Source organism: Hydra vulgaris, chromosome 04 (genome assembly GCF_038396675.1).
Source record: "Hydra vulgaris chromosome 04, alternate assembly HydraT2T_AEP".
Classification (NCBI taxonomy): domain Eukaryota; kingdom Metazoa; phylum Cnidaria; class Hydrozoa; order Anthoathecata; family Hydridae; genus Hydra; species Hydra vulgaris.
In genome coordinates, this window is record NC_088923.1 from 3992501 (window position 1) to 4020159 (window position 27659).

General features: G+C 27.5%; 1 protein-coding gene across 4 annotated transcripts in view; it reads right to left on the reverse strand.

The window, feature by feature from the left end:
- The window catches only part of LOC100206499 (nitric oxide synthase 1), a 101549-nt gene extending 74590 nt beyond the window's left edge, over positions 1–26959 (reverse strand). Inside the window, exon 1 of one of the 4 annotated variants that reach the window (XM_065795272.1) lies at positions 26850–26959. The gene's annotated coding sequence lies outside the window, so the exon portion shown is untranslated. Of the gene's footprint in view, positions 1–2869; positions 3058–25274; positions 25383–25816; positions 25933–26849 lie in introns of those variants that run through there. The other 3 variants (XM_065795273.1, XM_065795270.1, XM_065795271.1) reach the window with 3 other exon arrangements.
- Between the last annotated feature and the right edge of the window lie 700 nt (positions 26960–27659).

The window sequence follows — 27659 nt, forward strand, 5'->3', positions numbered from 1 at the left end:
TATAAAATTTTGAATGAAAAAAGATTTGGATGCCATTATCTAAAGCATAGTCTTATTCATAGCATACTTACTATTTTAAAAAAATTGAAGTATTTATACTTTAATTTTTTCCTTTGTTCAAAAGCAGTAAAAAATCAAATTAAAAAATTTTGTCATTTGAGGTAGGGAATTTTCAGGAAACGTTTCAGGACACAATTATTTTTATGTATGTCAAGTTAATGTCCCTAAGAAACATTTATCCACTTGGCATGGACTGACCTTGATAGGTTTATGAGCCATTAATTTGAACTTTTTGATTTTCAGAAAAGAAAAATATGATTTGTTTGTACTATATAGGTCTGTATTTTTAAAACATAACTAAGGAAGAACTCTAATTTTTATCATCCTTGACAACATTGAGCTTACTTTTGTAAAACAATTGAAACTGAATCAAATATGCCTTAAAAATGTAATTGTTAACAAGTTCAAAAAACTATTTGATGGGGGATCAATATACAAAAGTTTTTTTCTTTATTTGGTAGGCTTATTAATTTTAGAAATTAGCCTAAAAATGGTTTCAGCTAAACTGCAAACTTGTTTACTATTTAAACTACCAAAAACCTAGGCCTTTTGCGGTTTATTTGGTGGTTCTACTGATATTTTAGACTTTCTTTTAATGATATCAGGAAAAAAAGTAGGATCTTATGAGGAAGTTTTACCATAGGAATGTTATAATCTATTTATATTCTAACATTATTAGATATTGCTAAAAATTTTAACTTTTTAATTCAAGATTTGAATTCAAAATGCTTTACAATAATTTCATTTAAAAAAATTTTTAAACAATTTGTTTATTACTTTATAAAACAAAATGACTATTTAAAAAGATCTAATTTTTAAAAGGAAAACATCAAGGGGCTAATTCTTAACTCTTTACTTAAAGTATTGCATATATTTTAAAGATAGATTAGGCTCCCAATACAAAAAATTTTAGTTAAATAACAAAACAAAACAAAAAATTAGCCAAAATAGAGCATTATTAATAGCATTATAAAAATAGTGAAGTATAAAACCATCTTTCAACTGTTCAAGTGTTATTTGGCTGTTAGAAATTGTGAAATTAAAACTTTTTTTAAAGAAGAAAATTGTGGCTAAAATTAGAGTTACCGTATATACTCTATTCCCTGGATCTGTCTTTTTTTTTATTAAAACATTTGCTCAAGTATTGGCACATTTTTTGTCAGCATAATATAAGTTTTTGTTTAAACCTGGTGTAATTGATACTGAAAATATATTTTTAAAAATTATTGAAAATTTGTGAGTTTAAATTTCAACTCATTAAACACATTAGAATGTGTTTTCATTATTTAAATTGTTTCAAATATTGTATAAGTTCTATATGATTTTATATATGGAGCTTTTTAGACATTAAATTTAATATAAATTAAAAAGGCAGAGGAATGTCAAAACTATAATTAGTTGAAATTGTAAATTTGTCTGAGCTCTGTTAAGTCTATTATTAGAAAAAGTGGAGAAAAAAAATTGTATCACTGAAAACTAAATCAATATTGCTAAATCTAGGGAAAAGTGGGAAAGACCAAGTGTGTGATTTATTAATGACATGTGTTATTAAATTAAACTTCATGTTTTGCTTACCTTGCACAAATTGTACAAAATTTTTTAATTAGTTTAAAAGTTTTAATTAATGCTTTTTTCTAATAAATTCAAATATGAGCTAGGATAAAGTAAATCATAAAGATAAAGAATCGTGTGTTTAATATCATACTAATAAATAAGTTTAATATCATACTAATAATAAAGATATTAAACACATGATTCTTTCTCTTTATTTTGTAAATATTTTTTCATTCGAAAAAAATGAATCAAATATTTACCAAAATAAATGCCATTTTTGTAAATTAGAGATGTTTGCTTTTTTGGCGAACGTGAACCATCATTGAACTTGAGGAGGAATATGTATGTACAGCAGTATTTTACTGAATTTTTTCAGTAAAATACTTGCTGTACTCAGACATTTGCTTCATGTAGAATACAATAATTGAAAAAATCTTCAGTATTTGCATTTATTGATTTTTAGTGATTGCATCATTGATAAAAGGGTAAAGGCAATTACACTAACATATTAAAATGTTGCAAAAGAGGTCCATTTTGGACTTAAGTCCATTTGGTATAGAATGACCTAAATATACTCCTAAGAAATAAAATTTAAAAATGCCAACTTTTATCTAGATTTTACAAATTAGGTTAAAAAAGAAAAGAAACAAAAAACAATACAAAAATATTTCAGTAATAAATATCTTCTATATGAAGATACTATCTGACACCACAGATGGCTATTTAAGGGGAATATCGTTGCTGACAAAAAAATATGCAAGCTTAATACAGATTTATTTAATTTGCCATTAAAAATCTGAAAAAAACGTGTTACTAAAATAGCAAATTATTAAAATTACAGTACATAAATGGAGTAGGGTTCAAGGTTTGAGCTGGCAGCATCTATGTATAAATTAGATTTATTTTATAAACCCTTTTTTTATTATTAAAAATGCTCACTTTAAAAATTAAAAGTAATAAATATAAATTTCTATTACAGCGTTTTTTAGCTATTATTTTTCATGTCTTTATCTCTAAATGTCTTAAGCTTCACACTTGTTGATAAGCATAAACAGTTTTAGATATTTAAGATTAATGTAAATTTAAGTTGAATACTTGAAAAAACCTTGTTTATGGTATTTACATTTTATGTTGGTGACATTAAGGATACAAAATGTCAATTACAGAGTAACATCGACTATGTTGATCAAGCTAATGGCTGAATTCAACTAGAATAACATCGATGTTGCACATCTGATAGTAACTTTTTATTTACCTTGGCCATGTTGAATATTTAGCATAATTCTAAATTCTTCATAAAAAAAATATCTTTATTGAGAATCATTCTAGCTTGATAAAAAAATCCTCAGATTATTTTAAAACATTAACTTTATGTTCATTTTCAATTTAATTTCACAGTTGTTTACAGTGTAAAAAATTTTCGTAATGTAAACCGTTTTTTTTAATTTTAAAATTTTTTTAAATTCTTTTGTCTTCAAAAAAGCAATTAATACTGTAAAAAAGTAATTGATACTAAGAAAGATTTTGTCGTATAGAAATTAATACTAAGAAAGATTCTGTCCTATAGTATTTCTTAAATAGATCTTGAAGCATTCATTAACTATAAAATATAAAATAGAACATTTTAATTTGACGCATTTAATTGACGAAAAAATCGTTTTTTCTAAATTTAATCATCAATAAAAAATAAGTTTTACTGTCCAGTACACAAGCCGATTTTTTTTAGCAAAAAAAAATTTCCACGTTTTGCGTTGCTTAGTAATAAGACGCTTAAAGAAAAACAAAGAAGCAATTTTGCTGCGTCTATATCACCCAATCCAAGGTAAAATTTGTCTATCTCTTCATACAATGATTTTGACGGCTTTTTCGATCTCATTACACCCTAGTATTCGCAAGATGTTACACATATTGAATAAAAGTATTTAAAAAGATGTCTTACTTTTAGGATACCTGTTTTAATATAATTCTATGATGTTAAAATATGTATCCTAGGTATATAGGAATTTTATATAGCGTGATTTTCAATCATTTATCCTCGAACAATTTACGGTACAGTACGGCTTTAGAAAAAAGTAATTCAACAAAACACGGAACACTCAAAATTATCTGCAGTATTGCTGAATCTTTTTAAAAATCCCTATAAACGTTGGGAGTTTTCATTGGCTTATCAAAAGCCTTTGATACAATTGATCACAAAATTCTATTTCAAAAATTAGAGTACTACGGAATCAAAGGAAACGTTTTAATGCTACTTAGAAGTTATTTAAGCAACCGTAAACAGTTCGTTGATAGTAACTGTATCTTCCGATTTATTAGATTTAACTTGTGGAGTCCAACAAGGCTCTATACTTGGGCCCCTTCTTTTTCTTATTTACATTAAAAACCTCCCTAAAGCCTCTGATATAATGACCGTTATGTTTGCTGATGGTACTAATCTTTTTTTTTTAATCTCATAAACGCATTACAACATCGTTACAAAATATGAACATTGATTAGACAAAAATATGTTTTAAAATTTGATTTAAAATAAATAAGTTATTTTTATGTAAAAAAGTAAAACTAACGCATCTCTTATTTCTTTTTTATATTTTAAATAAAACTAGAGAAATAATTTAATTCAACAGCCTATTTTTGAAACTAATTTTGGAAAGTCAATTATTTATTTTCAAGGAGTTTTTTTTTCGAGTAGAATAGTTTCGAAAAACTTTGATTTTTACTTCAAACGGAATTACCCTTTTGTCAAAAATTCATTTTCATTCTATCTATAGAAGACACATTTTTATATTTTTAACTCTTTTATGACAAATGAATATTTAGTACATATGCTATATAACGTATAATAGTATATCGGATAGTAATAGTATTTTAGTTTTTTTTAAATATATTCTTACAAGATTTTGTTCTTGACATTTTTCTGATATTTTATTATTTTCTAAGTAGAAAATAATAAAAAGTTCTACTTTGTTATATCTTGACATTTTTCTTTCATATTTACTCTTGATATTTTCATGATATTTTCTACATTTTTTCGTTTCACATATACTTACTTTATTTTTAAAAATATATATCATACTAAACAATTCTTGTTATTATAATACGATTATTTATAAATTTTTTTGATTAGTTTAATCAAACCTCTTATTTATATATGAGGTTTGTCATCAAAAATAATGTTTTCGATGATTTACTTTGCATCTACTGTTACTTCTTATACTATATAAAACTTGTTTTTTAAAACAAACTTTGTTTTTCTTTTTTTATTTTCTTTAACTTTCCACATCACGAACGTATTTGAAAATATTTTATTTGGAAGCCGTATTTTACTTCATACCATAAAAAAACATTTTAATATTACCATAGAAACCATACGTGAAATTACGAGGTATCAAGTGAACAATAGGAATTGGTGCTACCGATCCGTTGAGTTACTTAACTTATATAGAAATGTTCTAAATACTACTTGATATATGTTATTGTTGTTATTTAAAATATTTAAGCGATTTACATCCCATGTACATTGTACATCCCATGTATGGGGTCGTAGATACACAGATCTCCAATAAAAATGTTTGAATCTCGTGAAGGTTTTTTTTTAAAAGTTTTTACCTTTTTTTACTTGTAATAAAAAATAATATCAACAATACAACTACGAATAAAGGACACCTTAAGGTAAGTATATGAAACCCCTAAAAACATGCTATATTGCTCTATATTGCTCATTAGAGTTAGGTATTACTACAGAATCTTGAACGGTTTTATTGTTAAAAGATAAATTGAATTGGATTTCATAATTTGGCATCAAAAAAGATGACTCCGTTGAGGTTATATTTCCGAAAAGACGTCATTCGTAAATGAAAAGCGCGAAAGGTGTGTATCTCATTAGCTGAAAATCATAATTCATTACTTGTTTCTAATTGGATTAAGATATTTAATGATGTACGCAAAACCAACTTCTATCCATTTATACCAATCTAAGCAATAATTTCAAAAACATGACTCATTTCTAAAATCTAGCAACAAGACTTCTTTGAGATGTGATTTTTTCTGTTAAATTTTCTAGAAATATGTCTAATAGAGATTATTGGAATGGGGTATTATTAAATACATTCATTAGTAAAAATGTATTAGGTTTAAATAAAAAGCTGCCATAATTTGAAAACTATTTAAACTTGTATACGGAGAGACTATTTCTACTAATAGCTATATTTAAAGATCTTCAGGTACTTAAGACTAGAGATGTCACAGATGTTCGGCGACTATTCGGCATTCGGCCTAGTTGGCTACTTTTTTGGATGTTTGGTGTTCGGAAGATATTGCAAACTATTCGGCTAAATACCAAATACTAGATTGTAAAAAAAAAAAGGCATTGGCATCTGGAAATTATATGAAAAGTTTAACAAGTTCTATTAGGACAATGTTTTGCGTTTGCTGACTGCAACTTGCAAAGGTTTGCTGTCTTATTTTCAAGCGAACAGTTTTATGAGCGAAACTAATTTTATTTGCAATTTGACTTTTCTTTTTGACATTTAGGGTGTTTTTTTTTCTATAGAGATTGGTTTGATCGTTTTTATTTAATTTTTTTTTCTTACGAATCGCAGATAAATCATCACTAGACATCGATGATGGTTCATCCGTGTCAAACAGCCTTATAGTGAGAATGATTAACTTTTCGCAGACTTGATCTTTCTTAGAGCATTAATATTTTTTTGTGTGTGTTGCTTGCTGTGTTATAACTAACCCATTCAAATTTGTTTTGGAACATGCATTAGTAACGTTGGCGACTGAATAAGTGCGAATTTTATAAGTGCAAACTGTCATAAGTACATACGACATAAGAGGGAACCGGCGTAAGTGCAAACTTGCATAAGTGAAAACTGGCATGAATGCAAAGCAGAATAAATGCAAACTTGCATAAGTGCGCCGAAAAAATTTGTTAACATTTGCATACGTGTAAATTGCCATAAGTGTAAATCAGTTGCAAAAACAGGCATAAGTGCGACCCGGCATAAGTGCGCTAAAAGAATTTGCAAACATTGGCATAAGCGCAAATTGACATAAGTACAAACTGGAATAAGCGTGAAACACTTTTAAAAACTGATATGAGTGCAAACTGTCATAAGTGTGATCAGCATAAGTGCTCCAAAAGAGTACGCAAACATTGCGAAGTGCCAAAAATTGGCACAAGTGCGCCAAAAGAATTATGCTACTTCGCACTTATGGCCATATATATGTAAATTTTTTCGATTCACTTATGCCAATGTTTGCAAATTCTTAAGGCGCACTTATGCCAATTTTCACTTATGCCAGTTATTAATATTTGGTGCTTCGCCGACCGTTTAGCCATTTTTTTTGGTATTCGGTATTCGGCAAAATCACTATTCATGACATCCAACCTTTACAAACGAACTTGATGTCAGAAGTTATTTTTGTCGTGATATTCTTACTAAATATGAATAAAAATAAAAAATCTTTTTGCAACGTTTTGCAAAGGACAAAAGCATAATCCATTATAACCATTTTTAGTGATATGAAGCCTGTATTTTTCAAACCGTTATATATGTTACTTAAAATTACCTTAAAAAGTAGAATTTACTGAGGAATTATATCTATAAGGGAACTTTTAATCGAATTGTGTTTAAAAAACGGTTTTAAAAGTTATAACTTAAATATCTCAAAATAGTGCACACCACTATTTACCTTTGTGTGCACATATATGTTACAAGAAAACTTTTTGCTTATTTGAATTCTTTGTATGACAAGGATTTGAAAAATGGCAGGTGTCACTTAATTTTAATTTTTCATGTCACGTGGTAAGACGTAATTGGTACCTATAGCAACAAAAAAACAACAAAGATTTAAAAATTTTTTATTTTAATTAAAAGAGTATCAGTCAAGTGTTCAAAAAAAATATAATAAGTATATTGAAAATTTATACTTTAATTTTTAAAATATTGGGGTAAACAAACTTTTTTTAAACCGGGGGTAAACTAGGGCTTTGTGATTTTAAATTATTATCAAAATATTGCTTTGAACGCTAAATTTACATTTTTTACACCTTTTTTAAATAATAATTTAATAATTATTATTATGAAAATCAAATTTTAGATAAAAATGTTTTTTTTAACCTTTTTTAATTTTGATGAAATATTTCATTGTTTTACAATTTGTTCGTTTCGAATGTTTTAATGATATTATTTTAATTTTTCGTGATTCTACCATAACAACCCAACAATTCGAATGTTTTAAATTTGTTCTCGGTTTTTATAAACGTTTCTATGCTGTGAGAAACCAATATCGACTTGTTGTTGCTGTTTTAGATATTAAATATTAATAACAAATGTATGAGGAACGAAAAAGAAGAAAACCTATTATTGATTTTACTAAATGCATTGTTTGCCAGAAAGAAGATCGTAAAAAAAATTTTTTACGATATTTTTTTAAAATTATTATTTTTGGTTGAGTTTTTTCGTATATCTACGTAAAAATATAAATCCAGGTATTTTTACACCTTGCATCCTTTAAAAACACAAGTTAGTGCATTTTGGGTATGTTCTTTACGTTGTTTTTAAAAATTTCTTCTAGCAATCACTAAATTTTTTTTATAAATTTTAAATTCTAAAGATTGCTTAAAGAAACTTTTACAAGGCAACGTGCCAGGAATAGTTTTTTTCAAGACATCCGTGCCGTAGAAAGTCCAAACAGCTTCGCTCTAGCAAATTCAAAGCCAAGGCGGTAGATACCTTTAGAAAACAATCCGGATGGTTATACCACAATTTTCGAGGCAGTTAAAATAATTCGGAAAGAAATCCTGCAACAGAGAAAAAGGAAGCTTGATGGAAATTTCGCTGGCTTTGATACTCCAACATCCTTATTTTCTTTGCTAAGATGGGTGATACTTAGACCAAAACAAAATTAAAACTTAAGTTATATTGAAAAAAATCCATTGATAATCGTGTTAAAAACATTTCACAAATTATTGTAAAGGCAGCAAAAAACAAGAAGCAAATCTCACATTGCTCAAAAACGCAAAATGATTTTAGAGATATCACTGAAACACCTTTTTCAGTTGGCCTCGGATTACATGTGCATAAAGAAATCAGTAATAAGAAGCTTGTGGGCTGCTTTACATATAAATGGTTTAGGAAACGCTGTTATTGAAAACATGTCCACAAATCAATGCGCATTTTTATCTCCTAATATTCAAATAGGAATGCCACTGCACTTTGCTATTGATAGCATTGACTTTTAGAACCACACTGCTGACTGAAAATTTGAATTTCATCGAACCACATATGTTGCATTTCAAAATAATTCGAATGCTAAAGCAACTATGCCAAAGATACAGCGTACAAAGTATTCTACATTTGAACATGCACATCCCCATTTAATTCATAGTTGTGCCATACCAAATCCACCCAATGAAAACTTTTAAGATTTTGAGTCTGCACGTTCATTGGTCAATCTTTCTTCATTTTGCACAAAACATTGAATATGGGCGTTTTTTAATGTGATTGACAAGAAATTTAAATTACCAACATGGAGTGCTTTTAATTCCATACTTTCAAGTACACCAACTGATTGGAGCAATTTTTTCACTGCATTAAAGTTTGTTCAGGGAATCAACGTTGCGGTCACTGGGAGTAAAAAAACCATTGTGACCCTTGATGTTCAGCTCTATTCAAAATGCATGCAGCTACGATAGAACAATGAAATCAAAGAAAGTTTCATTTTTCGACTTGGAGACCTACATATCGTATTAGTCTTTTTAAAAGTTATCGGAAAGTACATTATTGGAAGTGGTGTTGATCAGGTATTTATAGAGGCAGGTGTTTACGACCCTACTTCCCTTCGACAGATTCTTGAAAGGAAACATTTGAAATGTGATATTGAAGCAATTATGGTTTTATACCTATCTTTAAACAAATTATACTTGGATAGCTTCTTGCTTCTTTACCCAGAAATTCGTGATGTAATGAAAAAGCATGCGCAAGAACTCCCACCAATAATTAATAAGGAGTCTGAACAAAGAAGCTTTGAGCAAATGCTACTATTTCCAATCAAATAATTTTGTAAGAAAATGCAAGAACTTTGATGACACATTAGTTCAACAAGGTTTATTTTTGCACAACTTTATTTAAATGCATAAGATATTGCTTAAATTTGATTGAGCATTTCACTTGGAACATTAGAAACTTCATCTTTCTTTGCTTAATGCAATGATCTACTTCTTCGCTCATGATCCATATAATTATGCACGTTTTTCACCACTGTATCTTGCTACAATGATTAAACTGAAAAAAAAAGACATTACCTACTCGGAATATCTTAAGAAAAATTTAACCGTCAACAAGTCGGGCATTTCTTTTTGCAATACTGGTTCTGATCATGCCTTAAAACACAAAAACAAAGTTTTGAAGGCAAGAGGAGGTGTTATTGGTCTTACCCAAAATCCAACGTGCTTAAACCGTTTTTGCCTTATTGCTCCTGCTTTAAATTTCATCTTAAGAATTTTTTTGAATAAAATAACATTTGATCACAATTTCGCAAACAACACTACCAACTCGCAGGACCTACCAACGAAAGAATTTCATCTAATATAAACAAAGCCATTTATGATTTTGATGCATTTAACATTAACTTCAACGAAAATTGAGTTGTTTTTAATCTTGTTGTCGAAAGCTAAATGAAATAGTAAATGAATTAGTTGATTATGGAGAGATCGAAGAAAATCTCTATCGTTTTTTTGTTACTGAAAGGTTATAGGAGACATATCTATATGGTCGCCAATGAAAATGAGAAATCTGAAAACATTTCAAAGTCAGGACAAAGTTACGAAAACAAAGATAGGTAATAAAGAAATTCAACTAAAAGAAGAGCACACCTTATTATCTTGTTTTCTACTTAGTACAAGAAAACGCCCAGAGCTTGATTTGGAAAAAGGCATTGGTAGCTATAAGTTTTTAGTTGTACCAAAATCAATGTTTACTCAAGATGGTCACCCATTGATCACCTATGATAAAGAAAAAGTTCTGCATGAATTAGAAGACTTATCAAAAAGATTAAAGATTACCACGCGAGAAAAAGAAATGCCCGAAAATACATCAACTATCATTATTGATGGCATGGCCTTGGTCAATAAAGTTCATAAAGATGATAGTATTAATACTTGGAAGGTAACACTTATGTTATTTATTGTTTACGGTAGCATTTTAATTGAATTATATCACAGGTATTGTTCACTGTAATAACTGTGTATGTAGAATTGATAAGTTAACTGACATATGTATGACTTATAGTAATACTCATATTTGTTTTATTATTCAGGACATTGCTGCAACCCTTTTTTGCATGCTTAGAAAAGTGCATGAGATAAGATTTGTTTTTAACAGATACACGGAACAATCATTAAAGTCTAGGAAAAGAAAAAAACGCACCTCTGGCAATGAAATCAATTGCTGATGACTCTATAATTTGTAATAAGTCGCTAAAGCAGTTATTGGGGGCATATTGAAACCAAACAAGCTCTTACCGAACACCTTGCTAAGTATACGAAAAATAATAAAGGTTCGCTTAATTGTAATATATTCAAACACAATAGAAGGAAATGTGGAACATCTGTCTGCAGAAATTATGAATCATGACCACGGGAGTGATCATGATTTATACTTGAATCATGATCACCTCCGTAATCATGATTCATACAAATATCTGCAGAAATTATGAATCACGATCAAGAGGCTTACACTTTGGTGATTCTGCATTCCATAGACATTGCAAAAGAAAACCCATTAAAAAAGTTACTGACGTTTTTCTACTTTTGGTTCACTTTTATCAAGTCCTGCCACGATTGACGACGTGTCAAAATTTTTCGAACTGGTAGAGGAAATAAGGAAAGTGACATCTCAATTCAAAAATATTACAAAGCAATTGGTTCTAAATAAGCTCAAGCTGTTTTTTATATTTCTGTTTAACTTTTTTCTCATTGTTAATGACATTAAGAGTCTTTATGAAGTATATACTTTTTCTTCAGGATTTCATGCGTTTACTGGCTGTGAACTGGTCGCAATTCTAAAATCAGTAAAAAATCATGGTGTAAAGAATTTTTTAAAGCTGACGATGGAACCATAGGTGTCCTATCAAATCTAGGACAACCGAAAGCTTTACCTGATTTATTTACAATAAATAGCATCGAACGTTTTGTTGTTAGAGTCTACAGTGATAAAAGCGGACAAAAATATTTATACTCTTTTACAACTTCGTTGGTTCCTTTTCTCTAAATTCCAGTATGACGCTGCACAACTTCCTCCAACAATGAATGCCCTAAAGTATCATATATTCCGTTGTCACTTTGTATGCAAAGTGCTTAAACGCTCTAACATGCCCGTACAGTATCTCCCATCGCTTGTAGAGTATGGCTGGAAATTAAAAAACGGATCTCTTGACCCCATAATGACTGATTATATACCAGCACCAATAGCACTTATTGAGTTGAGCATATTTCATTGTAAAGAGGACTGTAGTAATAAAAGGTGCAAATGTTTGAAAAATAAACTTGTTTGCTCTGATATGTACAAGTGTAACGGATGTACAAATAATAATGTAGACTACCAAAAAGAAGACATGTATGACTATGACAATAGAGATTTATGAGACGCAATTTAGTTATATGATCTATATAATTAAATTTAATTATATATTGTTATTAAATACTAACTTGTAAGCACATTACTTTTAACATTTATTTCCAAAATATAAAAAGTTTTTAAATCTAATAATAAAATCTTAGGATCTTTGAAGCTTTTCATTAAATAAATGTTATTAATTCCATTTATATTATAAGTTTAATTGATTTAATACCGTCAGTTAAATATTTTCCGGGGATCCCTTCTTCTCTCAAAAAAACATTGTAAATTGTAAATTTTATCTAGTTTACATATAATAACGTTTATATGTTTATACAATTCAAATTTTGATACATGTACCAACTTAATAATTTTAATTCTTTTTTATTTTCGAAAATTATGTTATCTAGTCGTAATTTCTATAAATGACCCCCGGTGTGGTAAAATATATAACGCCCTATATCTTATAAAGTAAAAACTTTTAACATACGTTTGTTATATGATTTCGAAAGCTTATTTAATGTTCTTTCTACTGGCTCAAAATATTTGAAAAATAACAATTTTTCTTGCATTGGGGGTCTATTACGTCATACAATGCGACAAAAAACATAAAAATTGTGACACCTGCCATTTTTTAAATCCTTTTCATACAAGGATCTCATATCAACAAAAAGCTTGCTTGTAAAACGCATGTGCACATGAAGGGTTTTTTTTGAAGCATAGTGGCCTGCACTAAAACTAATAAAATAAAATACGACTTGCTTTTTACCATATAAAAATACCTGCGATATGTATGTATATTGATAGCTACATACCGTACATTTTTAGCTGTTAAAACAAATATCGCAATAATTTAGATCTTCCTATATTTATGAACGGTAATGTACTCGATGAGCCATCTAAGTTTCATCTTCTAGGAATAACTCTTTTGATCTTTCCTGGAAACCATATACCAAATCCATTGCAAAATTAGTATCTGCTAAGGTTGCATCTCTTTATCATGCTCGACACTTTCTTACACCAGAATCTCTATAAATCTCAAATCCGTCCATGTATGGAATACTGTTGCCAAATCTGGGGCGGTCTTCCAATGATACCCTTTCTCTTTTAGACAAGGTGCAAAAACGCATTGTAGACCTGCTCTTGTATCCATCAACCATTATCACATCGTCGTAATGTTGCTTCTCTTTCTCTTTTCTACAAATACTATAATGGGCACTGCTACAAAGAGCTAGCTTCTCTTGCGCAATCTTCTAAAATTCATTCTCGTGTTACTCGTCATATAATTAAGTCTCATCCTTTTACTGTGACTGTTCCTAAGTGCTCCAAAAATTCTTATTCGTCTAGTTTTTTCCTTAAACATCTTTCTTTGGAATTCGCTTCCTTCATCTTGCTTTCCTAATTCATATAATTTGCAATCTTTTAAGTCGTCTGTCAATTGTTATCTTGCTCTTTAAACTTCTTCTTTTCCCTTCCAGTAACTTCCAACTTTAATAGTGGTTGCTTGCAGCCTTGTTAAAAGCGAAGATGTTGAAAAAACAAAAAACAAATAAAAAACATTACTATGAATTTATAAGAATACGATATCGTTAGCTAAAAAACTGTGGAGTGTTACACTGTATACAGTATACTCATCACAACTTTTGAGCTAGGAGTTATTATTGTTGTATTATTGTAGCTAGCTTTAACATAACAACAAGTTTGTATATATTTAATAGCTTAACTTGCTATCCACATGGTTGTTTTAATAATTACTAAAAAAAAGATTAATGTACAATAAAAAAATGAAAAAGGCTTGGGTGGCATAAATAGATTCTGCAGCCTTATTCACATCTCTCTGTTAAACTAACGGAGAATTTGAGTGTCCATTAAGAAAACAACTCTAAACGGCATCTTTTAAAACGGAGGAAAGTAAATGGTATTCAAATATTTTAGCCTCTGTAAAATAACCACTCCAATAAATTTTCCAGTCAAAATTTCTCCGTTAGCCAGCTCCGTTAACTAGTTTTCGTGCTTTTTTTCTCATCTAGACGTTGCGATGCCAACAGATGATGATTTTGTTTAATTTGTAAATCGCAATCGGGGATTTTTTAAATAATGGTTGCTTGAGTAATTCTTTAAATTCAATTAAAACACGCTACAATATAAAAAAAAATTGAAGAGTTTGTATCTAGGGTTGTATCTATCCTACTTAACACTTATTTTTTATTTTTTTTTTGAAGTTTTATGTTTATACCTCTACACTACGGATGAAACATTTTCTCATAACTCTATTTTCTTCCACTTTTGCTAACGAATCAAAATATTAAAACCGAGTAATTTTATTGTAATCATTTCAAGAAATCACGATCTTCTTTATCACACTAAAGTGGACATTTTATTTTCCTACAGTTTAAACCATATATTAACTCTAAAATGAGTTATTTCACTGTGTACCATGTACTGTGTTCTTCCTGTTTAAAAAATAGACAACTTATTATTCAAAAATTATTCCTTTTTACAAGGAACTTCTTTTAGGCTAAATTGAACCTTTAAACACACAAAAAATGTTAATCAACTTTTTTATTATAATGTTTTAATCTCTAAAAACAAAAAAAGAAGTTAACAATATTTCAAAAACATCTTAAATTAACTCTTAAATAATATTTAATATAAAGTCTTACATACAAAAAAAATATAGATATTTATGTAAAAAAATTGTGCCCAAATTCTTCTAATTATGCTTGGTATGGCTTCAACAGAGAAAGTTTCATGTAACCTCAACAGGGCTTTGTTATAGATCGTATAGAAAGCTTTATTGCCCACCCAACTCATGTTTTATTGCATACAGTCATACAATGTATGATAATGTAATTCTAAAACACAGATTGGAAAGGCAAAAACAAATTCAAAATACCAAAATTGTTTCTTTTTTGATATATTAAATTTAAAATTTATCTTTTTAAGATCATCTTTTAGTAAAATAATTATTAGAAGGGGGTAGGCAAAATCCATGCTTCTACGTTTGCCAGCAGTTTTACACATAAGAAGAAGGTCTTGCATCACATGAATAGCTCTCTCCGCACAACAATTACTTCTTTCTATGCCAATTATGGCAGAATCTTCCTGCTTCCAATGTTTATCGAAAACTTTAAGGCTTTTGGATACAGCTGTAATCTTGGTCTCAAAGGTTCTATTGCTGATTTCCCGTCACGTTTTCCTGAGAACCATTTCTCACCCCAAGGCGTTGCAATAAAGTTTCATAATTCTGTGAATTGATCACTACGCGCCAAAGGGAGCAATAAAAAGGCTAGGAATAAAAAAACTGCACAGGAATTCCATTGAGCATTACTCATTGCTGGTAGTTTTTAAAAATGAATATGGGAATATATGATTCTTCCCATAATATATGAACACTTGTGACAATTGGTACAAGATGAGATGTAAATGTCATCACTCCACTGGTTACGTTCTGGTCTATCTAATTGAGAAAATAATTTTTTTTCAAACCTTTATATTTTGTGGTAATTTCAGAAATAAAAAGGTACGAAATATTTGAAAAATAAGTTGAACTCATAAATACTGCATCCATTACAAGCCGTAAAACTCTACTGGGGACTAGTTACGTACTGGTGCATGCAATGTTTTCAGATTTTTACAACAATATCATTTTTGGAGCCCGTATTTGTATTTGTTGTGTCACGTATAATAATCTAAATGGCTTTGAATACTTCTTATATTGTTAAAACAGCAATTAAACCACCATATATTGTGTCAGCTTTTTCGTTTTTAGTGAGAGAACAGCAAGTCGAATTTCATCATAGAGTTCTGTAAGACAACAATTTCCTTTTCTCCTTCCAGATGTTTACCATCAAAATGCTAACATCACTCATAATTACGAAGGAAAACTTTGAAATGTTTGGATGAAAATTCTGCCTCTTTATGTAAAGCTTTGTAAACACCAGATTGAGAAGGCGTTGGAACTGTGTAACCAATTTTTTTTAGAATACCTATAACTTTAGATGCTTTTTTTGATGATAAATTAGTGTTTGTTACCAAATTGACTGTACGTTTACTCGTCTTGCATTCGACTGCGTTATAGTCCCAATTTTCTTTACTGGATTACTTGCTTAATGATTCAGTGGAATCTGTGAAGACAGCACAGAATGATGATGGTTTCCAGGACAAACCAGTTAATAGAGCTTGTTGTTTTGATGAATTGACTCTTTTGGGACTTGTTTTATTGTTGAATTGCAAATATCTTCATTAGAAGATTTCTGCAAATTAAAGAAATTTTTGTCCTCTGTACTCAGCCAAACTCCTTGCATATTAGTTAGATCAAGTAATGGTGAGAAAAAAGATTTTATGTTGCCATCTGGTTTTTTATGATAAATCAAATATTTATCAATCATAAAGTTCACTTTTTTTAATACAGAACGCTCACTTTGACTCGGGAAATTGAATTTTGCGCATAGTTCTTGGAACTCCTTTGCTGCGACTTTACATCGTTCGGTTCTGGACTTAATTTCAGTAGAAAAAAATAAATATCTACCAAGTATTGTAAATCCTTTGGTATTTTGCTACGCTGGCTCAAATATTCTTTAAATATTTGATTTTTTGTTTGACTGCATTTTCAAAATGCATTAAATTTTTGGACCACACGGATGTGTTTTTGTTAACAAATTTAAAATCTTTACAATATGCAATATCTAAAATAATAAATTAAATTATAAACAAAATGATGAGTATTGTTAATAATTTGAAAATAAAATGAAGAATATTTAGTTATAACTAATAAATACCTGTCAAAAACTTTTTTCAAAAATAAATATATTTGGACCCTTCATTTCATTAATTTAAGAAAAGAACTAGATAGCTGGTTTGGCTGTTAATGTCATTTGTAAGTTGAATCTTTTTACACAAGTAAGTTTATTTTATTTGCATACGACAAAGTAGCGTTTTCATTAATGTTTGCGTTTTTTTGAAAAATTTTGTTTGCACAGGTGGAGGGGGTATTTTTTCGATTTGGATAAAAGTATTAATATTTTATGTTAATACAAGTAAAAGTTTATGTGCCATTTCCGAGAAATGAAATTTGCATTTTGGTCATATCCTGTATGTATATATATATATATATATATATATATATATATATATATATATATATATATATATATATATATATATATATATATATATATATATATATATATATATATATATATATATATATATATATATATATTAAGGTGGTTCTAAAAACAACGTTTTCTGAAAATGACTGCTGGCACCCCCTGAATATGTAGTATATAATTAAAAAAATGCTAGATTTAAGAAATTTTTGAATAAAAAATATTTTAAGGGGTTGCTACCGACCCTCGAACCTTATAAAGGTCCCTAATATTATTAAAAAAAAAGTTTTTCAAAATTATGTCATGTTGGGTCTCAAATGAAGGGAAATTATATAAAAATTTTAAAAATTTTAATCATTTTATAAAAAAACATAGATAAAAAAAATTATAATCAAAAAATCTTGTTAAATTCCCTATTTTTCATTTTTAGTTAAAAAACGTAACTTTTTGTTTACTAAAATCTAAAATAAAAATTTAATTATAAAATGATTAATATTTTTAAAATTGTTATACCATTTCCCTTCATTTGAGACCCAACATGACATAATTTTGAAAAACTTTTTTTTAATAATTTTAGGGACCTATATAATGTTCGAGGGTCGGAAGCAACCCCTTAAAATATTTTTTGTTCAAAAATTTCTTAAATCTAGCATTTTTTTAATTATATACAACATATTCAGGGGGTGCCAGCAGTCATTTTCAGAAAAAGTTGTTTTTAGAACCACCTTAATATATATATATATATATATATATATATATATATATATATATATATATATATATATAATATATATATATATATATATATATATATATATATAATGATAATAATGATAATAATGATAAAAATAATAACAATAATAATAATAATAATAATAATAATAATAATAATAATAATAATAATAATAAGATTGAGCTGTAGCATAAAGCGGAGCTGACCAAATGAATATGGTCAACTATGACAGCTGAACTGTATATAAAGTTTTATATTATTTTCACATTGACATCGTAACTATTTTTAAGCGAATTTAAAGTTTTTGAGTTTTTAACTGCATCCGGAAGCGTGTTCCAAACATTAACCACTCTATTTAAGAAAAAGTATTCTCTTTGACGACAGTTGTTTGTGAGTTGTTTGATTAGTCGATCCTTTTTCTCCTAACTGAACCTGTTGGCCCAGAACAATCGCCAGATTGGGACTTGTTTGGTGGGTAGATCCAGAATGTAGTATTAAGTCCAGTACAAGTATGTGCGACTATTATCTTGATTTTGTATGCTAAATTTGTGATCATAGATTGTTGTTTTTGACAATTTTTTTATTGTCAAAACTTTGCACTTGTTTGTATTAAACTCCATTTTCCAATTATTAGCTCAATTAGCCACAGCATCAAGATCTGCCTGCTGATGTTCAATGTCAAATTGATTTTTTATTTTATTTGTTAGTTTGCTGTCATCAGCAAAGAGCTTGAGTGAACATTTGACAAAATCTGGCATACTATTTATGTACACAAAAAACAGTACAGGACCTAGAACAGATCCTTGTGGCACACTCTGAACTTTTAATCACTCAGAGTAGTTTTTGTTTACAAGAACTCTTTGTTTCTGTCAATAAGGAATGCTTTCAGCCATCTCAGTAGTTTACCTTTGAAAACATAGGCCTCTAATTTGACAACTAACGCTTCATGACAGACTTTATCAAAGGCTTTAGCAAAATCCAGATAAATTATAATTGCGTAAAGACCACAGCTTAATGTCTCTGATGTGATGCCAACGGTCTCTAATAAATTTGTAACACGTAATTTTTATCTCGCGAAGCCATGTTGATGCTTAGCGATTAATTTGTACTGAATTAGGGGACTCATCATATGTTTTTTTAACAATCTTTCCATGATTTTACGTATTATGGCTGTTAAAGATATTTGTCTATATTCAATAGGGTCACCTTTTTTTTACGTTTTTCTTTATACATTGGTATCACATTCGCTTTTTTCCAATTATTAGGTATTATAACAGTTTCAAATGATGACACTATCAAAAGGAAAATAGGCCAAGCTAATCCAGAGTTACACTCATTGATAACATAAGGGCTTATGCCATCAGGGCCAATTGCTTTGTATTTCTTCAAATTACGCAACTCGCCAAAAACCGCAGTTTCATTAAGATTGAATTGATCAATCTTGCATATCTGATCAATCCTGTTTGGGAATGTAAACTTGTATTTGTTGTCAATTTTAGAAAAAGTAGACTCAAACTGTTTATTAAGACATTTTTCTTTTTCAAGCAATTTTATAAGCTACATGCCGTCTTTTATCAAAGAGGGAACAGTAAACTTTGCTTTTTTTTGACTGAAAATATAGTTGTATACCTCTTTTGGATTAGACTTTAAAAGTGAGGCAAGTCTTGATTCGTAGCTTTTTTGTGAAGCGAGTATGTCTTTTTTTAACTCCTAGCAAGTTGCTTTGTTGATTGGGTTGATAGGTAGATAAGTAATAGGTGAGCTAGCTAGCAGTTTCAACTAAAGGTTAAATTTCTTTTTTGTTAGAATTTTAATACCTGTTGTAAACCATTTTGGTTTTGATCTCTATTTTTGAGTTGATGTAGCTTGATTCGGTATATATTTATCTAATCCTTCTTTGTATCGAAACTCAATGAGTTGATTTGTCACAATGAGATTGTTTTTGAATTTTTCAGGTCGTTTTCTCCATTCTGAATCTGCAAAAAATTTTTTAGGTTTTTATAGTCACCTCTACCATAATTTGGTTTGGTTAGTAATAACACCCTGGTTGGTGAGATTGATGGTTCAAACAAAAAACTCAATAAAAGAGTGCAATGAAAATTTATATATATATATATATATATATATATATATATATATATATATATATATATATATATATATATATATATATATATATTTATATATTATATATATATATATATAAATTTCTTCTCTATGCTGACAATGTTGTCATGTGCACCATAACCAAAGATTTTCAAAAATTTACTTGACTTATATGCAAGTCATGCTTTGAAACATGATATAATTTTAATCAATAACATTATTATTAAAAAGTTTAGCTAAATTAGAGTTTATCTCATTTAGCGATTTTTATTAGCCAATTTAGCTAATAAGATAAACGTTATCACATGGTTATCAGTTACTATAATTTTTTCAAAAAGACTCGCTGCATGATCTATACTTTTAATTAATCCATATAAGAATGCATTGGATCTGAATTTAAAGTATCCATAATGGACCAGTGCTCGCAAGCCATTAGTGAAACATGGCGCTTATTTACTTCTGTGTTATTTCATAAGTAATAATAATTCCCATTGTTATTGTTGCAAAGCAGTAAGAGCATTATTATACAATTCTTGAAATCTAACATATTCATTTGAAAATAATTGGCAATAAAATGCATCTTTATTATCATAAAACTTAACAAATAAATTTGAATGTATATATATACATACATACATACATATATATATATATATATATATATATATATATATATATATATATATATATATATATGTATATAAAACAGAGAGAGAGAGATACCAAGAAAAAAATGTCCGAATCCGGACTGGTCGCAAAGTCTAAATAAAAAAGTTGGAATTAATCTTGTGAAGTCTCTAGTGCTAATATGCTTTAACAAAATAACGCTGGTTAATTTTCGCTAATTATTTAATAAATATTTAGGTTTGCCCATATATTTCAAGTTTCTTTTTAATAAACAATGTATTTACTCTGAACGTCGCAAATTTAAATTATACAAACTAAAGTGTAAACTCGATGTCCGAAAATATTCTTTTTACCTCAGGGTTATTAATATTTGGAATAACTTTCCGTCTGACGTCGTTAATGCCAAAAACATAAAGAGCTTTAAAATTAAAACACATTCTAAAAAGAATCTATTCAAATATTCATATAAATCAGTTTCTATTTTGTAAAATATTCTGATTGTTTTGCAAAAATATATTTTAAAAAGTATTTTTAGTGAGACACATCTATATTGAATAGGAATTCTATCTATATTGAATAGGGCTTTATGGTTTTCCACCCCATAACACTCTTAAACTTATTTCAAGTAGTTTATTGGTCGAAGTTTAATCTAAAAGCAATTCTGTTAATAATATTTTTACACAATTTAAAGTATCACTTAAACAAATAGTTACCGCGCTCTAGGTTAATTTTTATTAGAATTTTTTTTTAAAATACCTAATATATATATATTTATATATATAATATACATGCATGCATATACACATACACACATTATTTATGAATCAAAGTATATGCATATTTACTTTTAGTCATAAATAAACACATAAAATGTTATACAGATACGCATATATTTAACATACATTTCATTATATAATAACATTAATTTTAAAACCTAGTAAGTGTATAAATAATATACATAATTTTTTTTTACAATTAACGGATAAATCATATATATTTGGTATACTATATATTATTGCTCATTTGTTATAAAAGCAAACTTATTTGTTTACGCTTGTTTTGATTGGATACCATTTTAATTTTTTATAATATAATAGAAAATTCCTCCGATAGCAGTTTTAACTGTAGGGTATAGCAGGGTTAGATTTTAGTGTTGACAGCCTTTCGATAACTAAGTTTACTTCTGCCGTTAATCAAATGGAGACATTAGAATACAAGCTTATTTTATCGCTGGCGTTAAAAACTGTCGTTTTACTTTTAACCAGGCGATAGCTTATCCAAGGGATAAACGGAAAGATGTGAATACGACTGCTGACGTTTTTAATCAAAACGTGCGTTTTTTCAAGTTGTTTTAAAGTTATATATAAATTTGTTTTATATAAATTATATAAATTAATAATCTGTAATGTAATAATAATAATAGTATATGCAATATAAACAATTAAGACAATAAAGTAAAAAGAATTTTTCTGGCTAAAATGTTATAATTTATATGATTTCAAGTAACAGTCTTAGTAAGAACATAATTTTTAATTAAAAACAGCATAGTTAACATAATTTAAAGTTAATCAATCACATTCCACTTTAAAACAAAATTACTCAATGATATCTATATTTAAAACATAACAATTTGCTTTTGAATCCAACGAAAATACTACAACTTAAAATAAAATCCTGGAGAGATATAATAGCTTAACTTGCAAAAAAAAGTTCTTTTAAATTGTAAAAAACCGATAGCTAAAGCAAGGTTAAGCAAAAGGTTAAGCAAAAATGTTCAAACATGTAGTAGAGATAGAGTAGTAGAGTTGTCTAAAACTTTGATATTCATACCTAGTATCGAGGTAAAAAAACAATTATTTTTATGATTACTTCTTGAAAATTCACACAGTTGTTAAAAACTTATCCAGTTAACCTTTAAGAAAGTAATCCACATTGATTACAGCTTTTAAAGGTTACAAACTATATTTCAAAATTTTCTCAATTTTAACGCAAAGGCGCCATTTTGACATGCCGCTGGATTATTTATACTACTAAGACTGTACCACGACTTAAAACGGTTTTCAGCTTTGTTCTCCCTCTAGCTTCTCTAGTATACCTTCTTGATATCAGAATGACAAACGTTCACACAGTTTAAGTTTTAACTGCAAAGTTCTGAAAAAATCTGGTAAAGACTTGTCAGCTCATACTTTGGTCTAACGATACTTTTGTCCTATTAAGGTATTTTTCCCAACATTAAGCTTGTTTAATGTTGGGAAAAACATTATGTTGAAAATTTAATTTTTTTAAATATTTTTTACTCTTTCTTGCAATTATTTTGTTGTTATTTCAGAAATAGATTTGATAGACTTTAGAATTATGAATTTACTGAAGTCTCAGGATCATTTAAATTCTTTGATCAAAAAAATTATTTTTGAAAATATTTTATAACAATTTAAATAAAAACCCGACAAATTTCTAAAAAAAAAGAGCAAAAAAAAGCAACGTCATATTTATTTAATTTATAATAGGGCAAGATTGCCGATATTGTACCCCCTAAGAATAAAGTCAATAATAGAGAAACAATACCATGTAGAACAATGAGACTTTATTATATTTTATAATTTAGGGATAAACTGTTCTAAAAAAGTTGAAATAAACCAAAATTTAAACCTAAGTACGTGATAGGGAATTAAATTTAAAAAAACATGCTATCGGTACAATTATAGAACCGAGATCCTAAGTCGTACTATTATAATCCAATATTGTTCCTATATCTTGATTTTACAAATATTATATTAATTTACAGTACATTTTGAAAGATCTATTTCTGTGCCAAGCAATCTAAAAAAGTTTTGAATTTAATAAACTATGAAACAGTAAATCTTTCCTGGAATAGTCTGAAAACAAAAATCATCAATAAGGTATAACTTTTATATTTTATATATATATATATATATATATATATATATATATATATATATATATATATATATATATATATATATATATATATATATATATATATATATATGAATAATATATATATATATATATATATATATATATATATATATATATAATATATATTCTTGGATAGTTGTCTTTAAGTTTTCACCATAAAATGTCAGTTTTAGGTCTTTTTTAAAAAAAATTTATTTTAAAGAGCAAAAAAATTTTTATTTTTTATTTTTTGGTAGACTGCTTGCCCCAACCAACTCAGTTGATGCAGCACTTCGTTGCTAGTCAGGCTATAAGATAGTCGATGTAGCAACACTCCGCGCATGTTTTACAGTAAAAAAATAAAAATAAAAACATTCAGAATGTTTTTAAAAAGATTCTATTCTTTTAATTTGCGTTTTTGTGGTTTTTTAAATTCAATCAGGAGAGAGTGACCTAAAACCTCTTTTCAATAAATGATAGAATGAACAAGCTGTAACCAACCAAAATTTACAAACAATTTTTTTTTCAGGAAATTCAATCTATACTATAAAATTAAACATCAGAAAATTAAGAGTGTAACTATGCTTTACTTTAAGAAGCAACCGTTGAACAAAGAAATGCTAAAAGCCCATTTTCCGTGGAAGTAGCCTAAAATAGGCCCCTTAATTTAATTTCTGAACAAACCCTGGCTATTAATCAAAAATTGGCTATAATTGATCTGTAAATGATACATAATCTTCTCTTCATTATTCACATTAAAAATTGACACTTTAAATAAAAAAAAATTGACATTAACTTCAATTTTAGTCAAACTAAGAAAACATTTAGCTCAATAAAACTTTAAAAGTAGTACTTTAAATATTTTTTTTGCCAGAAACTAACAATAAAAAAACTATTTTTTGGATGGTTTTCTTAAATATTTATGGTCAGCCCGAACAATATTCTACATTTAAACTTGTAACAATTATTGTCCAAGCAAGAGATTTGAAAAAGGTCTCTCTAACCTTAAGAGCTCGTTTTAGACCACTTTCCCCTACTTTCCGCAATTAAATTAATTTATTTTGTTATAATCTAAACTTAATTTTGTCAGTTTAAATACCACAAACAAGCAAAGAGCTATTTTTTTTACCATAAACTATATATCGAAGCCCTTTACTATATATAGTCATCATCAGTTAAAATATATTTGTTAAAAACGTTATAAAATATAATATATAATTGTAAAAATAAACATAATAAAGGGCATAAAATTGATGCCAAACTTCCAATATATACAAAAAGAATTATTAAAAATTATTTCTTCAACAAATGTCAAGTATAACAAAAACACCGGTAAATTATATATATATATATATATATATATATATATATATATATATATATATATATATATATATATATATATATATATATATATATATATATATATATATATATATATATATATATATATATATATATATATATAATTCTCTAAAATTAGTAAAAAGTTATAACATTTGTAACACAAGTAATACAAAAATTGCATTAAATAACTAATACCTAATGAGTTCTACCGAAAATAAAGTTTTTGCAACAGGCAATAAAAAATTGTCATTAGCAATAAAAATTATTACAATTTAAAAAAAATAAAATTAATGTCAATACAATATAATGCCTTCAACAAAAGCGGAAAAAGTAATTGCATTAATATCTACAAAACTTCATTACAGTTTTTAAAAAGGATTACTTATTTAAAAAGTAGATGGATTGAAAAATAACGATAACATCAATTTACCAACAATGGTTTTATTTGTTTTTATTTTGGCAAAATTTTTTAACACGATTATACTAAATAGAATTATAATTTTTTTAATTTTTTATTTTGATTTAGAATTCATTTTTTTTTTTTAAGTTTTTTAAATTCGCACTGACGGCTTCAATGTAAACGGGGCTCGGCGATAAGACAAGTTATGTCTTCTTCTTTATTATATATGTAATCAATTTTTCTCATTGTAAATAGACAAAAAATAAATAATTAAAAAATTAAAAAAAAATATTTAGAATATGTTACTAAAATTATAACTGCGCAATCAAGTGAGTACCTCATTATGTAGAAAATAATTTCATGACCATGTGTTTTGAAATATGTTTATTAGAATCCTCAGTTTTACGACCAAGTACTATATAACTGAAATGCAAGCAACGACGCTTATAGCATAACAACATCCAATAACTATGTAAACAACTTTTTGGGAAGTTTTAAGCCTCACCGCTCCCTTAACATTTATTAAAAAATGTTAAACTGTTCGCAAACTCCTTGTGAAACTATGTAAAAAAATTGTGACCCCAATCCCTAAATTAGTAAATCATGTAAAAAAAAAAAAAACTTTTATGGAAAGAACTTAATCAGTTTATAATAAAAAAGTTTATTATAAAAGGTAAAAAGATTATTTATGTTAGTTTATCTTTAAATATTTTCCTCCGTAAAAAGCACAAACAAAACTATTCAAAAACATATTACAATATCGTAATACAATATCATAAAGCAAAACAAGGTTATATTTTCAATTTTGATTCGTTGTATAAACTTAGGCTTTTTAGTTATGCGTTGTTATGATATTTATGTTTTGTTTAGCCGACTTCTTTTGATGTTAATTTGTGCTTAATTTAAACCTCGTTTTAAAAAACCTCGTAACTAGATTTAATCCTCGTTTTGAAAAACTGCAAACAATTTGGTTTATGAAAGTAATTAATTTATTTTTAGCTATAATAAAAAATTTGTTTTAGACGTTTTTTTTTATGAGACTAATAATTTTTTTTGAATAATGTAAACTATGTTGAGCTGTTAAAAAATTAGCTTTAAGCCACGTATTTAAGTTAACAGTCGCAATAATTATATTTTTCGGAATTTATAACATGTAACCGCATATCGTCAAATACGTTGACATTGTTACTCCAGAAAACGTAAATATCAGTGAAAACATTTGACAAACCTAAAAAACAGCTCTACTAAAAACTATATTTTAAACCTTGTTTTAATATGATTATAAATTACTTTCCAAAACCAGTTTACAAACAAATAAAAACAGGTTTGTCATTTCAAACAGCAACTAAAGCATAACGAAAAAACATTACCGATAATTGAATTGTCTTTGAATTACATAAAGGTATTAACTGATTAATCTGCTATTTTAACACCACCGCACGGAAGAACGATTAAATAAACTGGATTAAACTGATCAATAACGATTTAATTAATTTAATTCATTCAAGTTAGTTATTTTAAAAATAACGTCTTTCAACTTTAAAATATCTTATTTTTTACCTTTATAGCGAAGCCTATATAAAGTCAAAGATAAAAAGAACAATGTGTATCAAATGAAAAATGTACTAATAAATGATTCATTTGTTTCAATGAAAATGTGCAAAAAAAGTTTAACTCATTTTATTATTTTAAATTTTAAGTGAGGTCAAATTATATGTCTAAAGGTCATTAGAATTTAAATTTTAATAGGTGTAATAAGGTCGTATGAGTTTCAAGTATTTAACAGATGCATTAAGGTCATATAAACTTAGAGCATTTTGATAGATGCAACTAATTGCTATTATTTCAATAATTCACATCGTAACTATGATATTTTATGCAAGTCATTGGTATTTATGCAATGTAAAATAATATAAAACGCAAACTAACACAAAATTTTTTGTGTTTGTTTGCGTTTTATATCATTTTATTTTAAAATGTTCTAAGTAGCACTTAGACTATTTTAAAATAATAAAATACAAAACAGTTTTTAACATGTTTTATCGACATCAATTTGACGTATGAAAATGAATTACAGTTTTTGTATATATACAGTTCTTTAGATTAAAAATTTAAAAGTTCTTACAACAGTTGCTATAGTTACATATATATAAAAATAAGTTTTTAATCAAACTATGAAC